The following is a 9033-nucleotide window of genomic DNA, read 5'->3' as shown; positions in this document are numbered from 1 at the left end:
AATGTAAAAACAAGTGGAAATTGGGTCTCTGAATGGTTTGCCTCAAAACAAGAAAAGTTCTATTGGGATGGAATCCAAAAATTCCCTGAAAGGTGGGGGAAATGTGTAGCTGGCAATGGAAATTACCTTGAATAAAGCACTTTTGATGTTTTTTTTTTGAAATCAGCATGTTTTCTTTGATTACAAAATCTGCATTATTAACTGGTACACCTAGTACTTGTTAAAAGGAGAAAAAGAAAGTAGAGCCCCATTTGAATCAAAATTGGTATAGTAAGCCTAATCCAGTAATCACCAGCTTCAGTGAAGTCCATAGGAGAACTTTCTAGAAGAATCCAGAACTTTCCTAGCTGAGAGCAGGTGCTACTGGCTGCTGTGGCTGACTCGGTTGCAGGGGTGGGTGACATGACATGATGTGGTGAATCTGGGCCTTGACAGTTGGTTCTAAGGACTGAACTCAATAGTCTGCTCCTAGTCTTCTAAGGACAACACTTTTAAGGTGTCAGTGAAGCAATTTTCTAGAGTTTATTCACTTTAGTAAGAAATCTTTCTTTATATAGCATCTTTCTCATCCTCAAAAAGTAAGTTATTTGGCCAGGAAGAAAATGTTTTGAGAAAAAAAGTGCATTTCGTTCTCAAAAATAGGGAAGTAAAGATAAGCATAGGAAGTGAAAAGACCAGTATGCAAGAAAGTATGTTGTGAGTTTTAATTTGCTAATGCAATTTAATTGCTTAAAAGATGATTGATCAGTAATGTAATATACCTATAATGCACTGGGTACGTAATTTAATGCGAAGATTTGGCTAACATCTCCCACTTTGATACATCCTTTGTGCATTGGATTTTATTTGGTGTTACACTATTTTAATCAGATACTAAAGAGGAAAATATTTATATTTAAAACTTAATTGAGGAATAATGATTGAATCAGAACGTTCATTTATTCAAAAATGTATTGGGAACGCACATTATGCTAAATGCTAAAAATATAGTAGCGAGTAAGCAGGACACAGCTTGTAACCCCTGGACGTTATATATGAGCATTTACTTGTTTTCATGGTGATGAGTGCTACAAAGGAGAAATGTGATGAGAGGTAGGGGATCTTACATCAGGGATATCTGACTGATCAGGGAGGTTAAATATGAGAAGGGGAGTTGGTTAGGTAAAAAGAGAGGTAAGGCTATGAGACAAAGCTGTTACAAACAGAGGAATCAGCCTCTGCAAGCATTCTGAGGTGGGAAGGGACATGGCCAGAGTGGCAGGAAAGCAGAGAGCAAAGAAGAGAGGAGGAAAAGGAAGACAGGAACATGCCAAGCACAACCCCGAGAGCTACAGTAAGGGTTTGTGATTTTATTCAGAGCAATGGCTGCCATTTGAAAGTTATTTAGCAGATTGTGTTTCATAAAGCTATAGCTGCCATGTGGAGATTGGTTTGCAATAAAATTAAGCCCCATGATCTGGAGAGAAAGAAATATGGTCCATAGTAGAGGAGGCCTTTTATTTTGACAGGAAACCATTGTATAGGCCAAAAAGCGGAAACAACAGATTTCTTTCTTCCTCCTCAGCTTTCTGGTTTGTGCAGCTGGGGGTCTGGCAGTGCTGCTCAAGGAAAGAAATACTGGGGGAACATCAGGTTTAGGGAGAAATATGTGAGTTCAGTTTGGGATATTTGAAATGTCAGATATCGCTAAGGCTTTCAAATTGTATTGCTAAATAAATCCTAAAACTACCAGTATCTGTTGCATTTACGTACCGCGGAAATCTTCCCTGAAGTGACAAAATGGAGAGAGCAATTGTTTTGAGAAGTTTGGTTTTAAATAGACGAGGGAAGCATAATGATAGCAGGAGAAAGAACTGATTTTAAAGATGGGAAAGTGATTGGAGCACATCTAAAGGCCCATGCAAATTATCTGGAACCGTGGGAGAATTTGACTATTCTGAAGCAAGAACGAAGAACAATGTTGTACTGCAAAAAAGAGGATAGGACCTAGGGTGTAGGAAAAAAGGAGTAAAACTCTTCTGTATTTTCTCTTTAGTCATCCCTGAAAAGAAATATATACGTTTGAGAATCTACTACCTGCCGATCATTTTATATGTCCTTTGCCTCTCTCTTCCATAAAGCTCCACATAATGTGTTTTAATCAACAGTTGCCACATGGAATGCTACCCCTTCTTAGCATTTCAGGGATGATCTGAAATACTGTTACCACAGAGTTATTTTAAGACATTAAAAATATTAATGCCTTGGTCTATGCCAGGGAGGAGAACTAGCAGATTTGTGTGTTGTGAGATGGCTCTGGCACCCTGCGTCTCCCACAGGAAACCCTCCTGTGGCTCACACTAACAGGAAATCTCCAAGAAATGGAAGTCTGGGAAATGTAGTTCAGTCTAGCCAAATTGACACACTACCAAATCACCAAACAACTTCATTGTTTCACTATGTGGTTTACTTTTCTATCACTTTCCCCTTTTAAACACTGAGGCACTCCAGTACAATAGGCCACACATTTTGCCAAGTACTGGATATCTGTTATCTCATCTAATACTCACTGGCACCCCATGAGGTGTGTATATTATTCCCCCTATTAAGAGACTACGACAGCGATTTTCAATCTTTTTCATCTCATGGCACACATAAACTAATTACCGATATTCTGCGGCACACCAAAAATAGATATTTTTGCCAATCTGACAGAAACCAAAAAGGCATGATTTTAATTCATTCACACCAGACAGCTATTGTTGGCTATTGTCTTTTTTAAGTTGACAATCCAAGGGAAAAGAGGTCAGTTGCATTGCCTCATTTGTTTAAAAAGATTCTGTGAGTCAATACATCTGTCCGAAGATAATGTTCATAGGATGATGTTGTGAAACCTAGTCAGGAAGATGTGTACTTGTCTGCTTCAAGCAATTTGTTTGCTAAAACTTCACCTGAATCCATCAATCCTAATATTGCATCCCTAAAAACTGCCTGCCCAAGAACTGTCATTATTGAGAACTATGACTATATTTTAATCACTATATGAACTTATATATGGAGCACAGTGTATCCATTTTATTCCTCCCCCATTGTAACAGTCTGTTCTAATTAGTGTTTCAACTAAATCTGCTGAGGCAAGACCACTTTAAGTTTTCGCATCATGCCAAGAATTAGAATGACCACTTTCCTAGGATTACTGGCAAATTAATATTCCGGCTGACTACTAATTTATTAAAGTTGCAAGTTCTTTAGAGTGACAATAAAAGTACAAATACTAATGAGTACCCATTCTGTTCCAGACTCTCACTCAAACATATCAATAAATCAAATGTAACATACATTACAGTGCATGAAGTATGTACCATTAACATTTTTAAGTTTAAAGGAAATGAAGTTCAGAGAGATTAGTTAGTTTGCAATGGTAGATGGGTTCCATGTATTACTTATTTATTTTCATATACTGTATGTATGTATGTATGTCCTTATTTAAGAAAAAATTGAAATTGTTTTATAAATTTGATATATTACAGCATAGTAAAATACAAATAAAATTAGGAGCTATAAGCAAAACTATGCTGCAGCATGGGTTTAAACAGATGAAATCATCTATAGCATTACATGTAAGAATATATTCCATGGGGGTCTTCTCTATTTGCTCTGGGTCTTTCAGAAGCCAGTGAAAAGGAAAAAAAATAATGGTTATTATTCACAATAATATTGTATGATTTTAAATAACTTTTTTTCCTGGAGAAACATATTTTTCCTAGAACTGAAAGCAGAGAGATATTTCCTTTTGTCCTCACAAAAAGAACTCTATATAATAGAGTGTACAGAGCCCTCAAAAGTATCTTCATAATAAATACAATGGTGAAATCTCTACGCTTAAAAATATAAAATTTTTAAATAGATGTTGATGGGGCTTTTGCCAAAGCCTGACTCTAAAGCAATTTTTTTATATTGAGGAGGAAGTGGGATAGAACTAGGAAAACATTGATTTAGTCCACACATATCGCTCACTATGGCATTGATTAGCTTGTAATTGTTAGAATATATAGAAGGTCAAATAAAGAACAAATTATTTAGTATTTTATAAATATAATTTTGTTCAATCCAATTTGGTAAGTATGAAATAAAACCGAGTGAGGGATTATACCTGCAGAACAGGTATTTTGTATGCTTGGTTAAAAGCAGAGCCATATTCCGTAGGAGTCAGCCAAACTAGGGATAATGATACCGGGGAGCATTTGCTGTATGCTAGACCCTGTGTGAGGTGTTCTTCATGCATCATCTTGTTCAATCATCTCCAGTCTCTTAGGAGGGTTTAGGAAGCCCAGCTGACAAGGGCATGAATGGAAAACCACTCCATCTCTGATTGGAGGTTGGCTGAAGGACCATCTGTAGTCAGGGGCAAGTTATCAATAAGTCCTCCTAGGTGCACTCTCCCACATATACGTGAGTGAGTAAGGCCTCAAGGTTCTACATTATAAAGCAGTGGTTTTTCACCTATTTTGTGACATATGCCCCTTTGCATATCTGATGAAAACTATAGAGGTCGGCCCTGGAAAAATGCAAATGCACACAGACATTTTCCATATAATTTCAAGAGGATTATGAAGCCTCTGTAACAAACCCATGAGCCCCTTCATATTAAAAAGCTAATGAAGAGCATGACCCTAGTTATTTTAGGCTGTTTTTTGAAAAGCCTGAATAGTCACAGATCTATCTTGGCCATATTTTTCTTAATAAAGCATCCATAGAATTTAAAGTTTCTTTAATAAAGCAACTACCTGCTATGCCCATTGAGATAAACTGAGAAAATCGTACCCAGTTAAATAAATGAGCAGATACTGTGTATAACTCCCAGTCAGTTAAATGGTTAGGGGACTCTCTGTCAGACGTGACCATATCTATAATAATAAAAGTGTAATATTCTAATGAGACCGGAGGTCCTTCTGGATGTCTTTCCAGATGATCTTCTGGATGAAGCCGGGGCTGTGAGGGAAGCCTGGGTCCTTGGGTCCTGGGTGCCAGAGGGAAGCTGGTGTCAGCAGCCGGGGGAAGGAAGGCCTACTCTTCTATGAATTTTGTGCATTGGGCCTCTAGTTAGCCTATATAAACCCCTTCCTCTATAACAATTACCTAATAGGGACTTTTGTTAGTTAAGGCTCAGAACATGAAGATAAAACCAGGTTAACTACCTATGGAGGATACCTGTACTTATGGGCACTGTAGTGTGGGCCGTGTTAGAGTTGCAATGCCTGACTATGCAGGTTGTACACCTACAAGAGCCCCACATCTAAGGAGCATCAGTCGTAATATAAATATACATGTATGTATTTTTGATGGCAGCTTTTCAGCAGTGAAGTTTCTTTTTCTAACAAAATCAAATAGCCAGAGAATTTTCTAAAGGACAGAAATAAAACATAAAGGAAGTAGCAACTTTTAAAACTTTCAGGAAAAAAGTACTTTCTGGGAAATAATGTCCCTGCACATTACACACCCAAAACTTTATCTGGACATTAAGGTTCCAATGAAAAAGAGACGCACAATACATTTTGCTTTATATACCCACCCCCTTGGAAACTCTTTCCTGATCCATCTATATTCTGTCTGCAATACCCTGATTCTGGCTTTATTAATAAGGTGATTATCCTGCTTAATACATATTAGTAACTTGAGGCTTATAGTACGCTTATGCATTTAGCTTTTACTGCAGGAGTAAAGGTTAAAGGAATTTGGGTTGGCCAACCTGGAGAAGTAAATGGGGAGGTAATATAATCAAGAATCTTTTTCCAAAAAGTGTTTTTTCATGTATATTAATTTGCTAAGGCTGGGATAACAAAGTATAATAAACCAGGCACCTTAGACAGCTGTTGTTTATTGTTTGACAGTTTTGGAGGCTAGAAGTCCAAGACCAAGCTGTGTGCAAGGTTGGTTCTTTCCAAGGGCTGTGAGGGAGTAACTATTCCATATTTCTCTCCAAGCTGCTTGTGATTTGCTGGAAATCTTTGCATTTCTTGGTAGATATATGACTTCCATCTCTGTCTTTACATGTCATCATCCGTGTGTGTGTGTGCGCCCATCTCTGTGTCTAAATTTTCCCCTTTTGCAGTCATTATGGATTAGGGCCCATATTAATTAATTTGTTTTACTATATAAAAGAAAACATTGAATTATTTACTTTATTATGTCCAGTGATTGGCACATGATACAACACTACAACTAATAATGACAGTGGCAACAACATATGATATTTGTTGAGTATATACTAGATATCACATATTTTCCATAATGCTTTCACCTGTGTTAATCTGATTCATTCCATTTAACAAGCTTTTGAGTATTAGTTATTTCTGTAATTGTGATTTCATATGAAGGTACTGCCTCTTACAGAGATATAATTACTTGCCCAAGGTTACACAATGTCAGAATGGGGATTCACACCCAGGTGTTTCTGACTCCAAAAATAAACCATAAACAATCTGTAACAGAGAGGAAAGATCTAGGCTGCAAGCAGCAATGTACCTAATAGTGACAAACAAGAAGAGGTTGTGTTTCTATCAAGCTTGTGCAGGAGGTAAGCTGCTTTATATCAGAGTTGACATCTCTGCCAACTTTGCCTTCTTCTCATTGACATAAGGTGGCCTCTACACCTTTGGGCATATGTACTCTTTCCACACAGAATGGTGGACTGGGGCCACCAAGGCACCAAGAACATCTGTCCTGCTTGTCAAGGCCACGGAAGCTTCTGCTGATTTCCGTCTCCCCCAACCCATAGTCATCTGCTGTCAGCTCATTGGTAAATATTCAGTTATATAGCCATGCTTTCTAGAAAGAAAGGCTAGAAACACAAATGTTTATCTTTTCTAGAGCCTATAGTGAAGATTGTCAAGGGAGAAGGTAAAAAATGGATGTTAGCCAATCTAAAATGCTTTCACATACTACTTCCCATTGATTTGATTGATTCTTATTCCTCTAGAGGTTAAACCAAACACCAATCGGGAGAAGTAACTGGGAGGGAGCTGCTGGCATAATGTAAGTTACAAACAGAACTCTTCAGCTGTGACATGCCCATTTGACAGTTCCAATGTATGGTACTTTATGGACATGACAGAAATATCAGTAAAAATAAGTTGAATATATTAATATTCTCAAGACTGGGGCATATCTAAAAGGTCATCCAATCCCCCCTGCCCCTTCTCCATCCTCTCAATGGATGTATTTTTTGGAAAAAAAATGCCTTTTTTTTTGATTTTGGAGTGGAAAGGAGAGCGGGAGATAGAAACATCAATGATGAGAGAGAATCATCGATCAGCTGCCTTTTGTACACTGCCTACTGGGGATCGAGCCAGCTACTCAGTCATATGCCCTGACCAGGAATCAAACTGTGATCTGGTTCATAGGTTGATGCTCAACCAGCTGAGCAATATCAGCCAGCCCTAAATGTACTTCTTAAGGAGCACCCTACCCAGTGACCACCCAGCCTCTGCCATACAGAGCTAGGCGGAACCTCCATATCATTCAAAACTGTTTAGCAGCCAACTATTAGGAAGGTGATTGGCCCCTTCTTAAGAAGGTGATTTAATTAGATAAGTGGTCTTTTTTTTTTACCCTAACATAAACCACAAAACAGCCATTTGCTATAATTGTTTCTTTCATTAGGCTCTGTGATGCTTTAATGAAATGACTATCTTAGCGCACATTGAATGTTAGAGAAGAGATCTTGAAAGATATCTCATTGTACAACAACCTTGTTTTATAGATAAAGACACTAGAATCTATATTATCAATAACAGAACTAAAATGAAAACACCAGTCTCCTTACTGGATTTATTAAAATAAATGGAAAGAACCCTGGACTTGTTTTCATTTCTGGGTTCAAACCCCAGCTCCATCACATACTGGCTGTGTGACCTTGAGCAAGTTAATTTCTCATATTTCTGCTTATCACTTCATTGTTTTCAGCTAACTTCAATAAGCATTCACTGAGCACCAGCCAGTAAGAGACAAGATACAAAGATGATTAAGACACCATGCTCAATTTTCAGGAGCTTACATGTTGCGGGGAGGGTGTGCATTAAAAAAATAGTGTAATAGTCTCTAACACAGGAATAAATGTGAGCAAGACATAGAAAGGGTTGGTAAGACCCATTGGCAAGTATTGACAGCTTTTCAAAACAGGATATGACTGAGCTGAGGACCTTGAAGGAAGAAATGTTGGAATTCACCTTAGTGATTAGTTTCAGAAACAATATCCTAAGCTGAGAAATTATATGTAAAAGCCACGAGTTTCTATTTATAAAAAGGAAATACTATAGAATTATAGAATTCTGATGACTTTAGTGATAAAAAGTAACATCTTAAGAAATGTCAGTTTCTTATCTATGTCTTAGCCCAGTGATGGCGAACCTATGACACGCAAACTCATTTTTTTGGTTGATTTTTCTTTGTTAAATGGCATTTAAATATATAAAATAAATATCAAAAATATAAGTTTTTGTTTTACTATGGTTGTAAATATCAAAAAATTTCTATATGTGACATGGCACCAGAGTTAAGTTAATGGCATGGCTATATTCCAATAATTCTTTATTTGCAAAAGTAGGAGGTGAGCTGGATTTGGCCCGCAAGTGGCAGTTTGCCAGCTCTTGCTCTGCACCATGAAGCTGGCAGGTGATCTGTCTCTGCTAGCTCTGTGTGTGAGTCTCTCATCACAAAGGACCACAGAAGGACACTGAGGACTAAGGGGGAAAACAACAGAAATATAGGTTGTGACATCATCTTCACTTTAAACATGTGATTCTCACTATGGAAGATAAGAGTGTTCATGTGACTCTCCGGGACACCACACAATCATGGTCAGTCCAATTTATTTATTTTTTGTTTTTATTTTTTTAAATATATTTTATTGATTTTTCACAGAGAGGAAGGGCGAGAAACAGAGAACCAGAAACATCGATGACAGAGAAACATCGATCAGCTGTCTCCTGTACATCTCCCACTGGGGATGTGCCCACAACCAAGGCACATGCCCCTGACCGGAATCAAACTGGA

General features: G+C 37.7%; 1 protein-coding gene across 1 annotated transcript in view; it reads left to right on the top strand.

Moving 5' to 3' along the window:
• Positions 1-9033, top strand: part of DLG2 (discs large homolog 2) — a 1585094-nt gene that overhangs the window by 801781 nt on the left and 774280 nt on the right. The gene's annotated exons all lie outside the window — the stretch shown is intronic.

The sequence above is a fragment of the Myotis davidii genome, unplaced genomic scaffold (genome assembly GCF_000327345.1).
Source record: "Myotis davidii unplaced genomic scaffold, ASM32734v1 scaffold499, whole genome shotgun sequence".
Lineage (NCBI taxonomy): Eukaryota > Metazoa > Chordata > Mammalia > Chiroptera > Vespertilionidae > Myotis > Myotis davidii.
The sequence above is the reverse complement of the archived record's forward strand: the minus strand, read 5'-3'. Positions and strand labels throughout refer to the sequence as shown.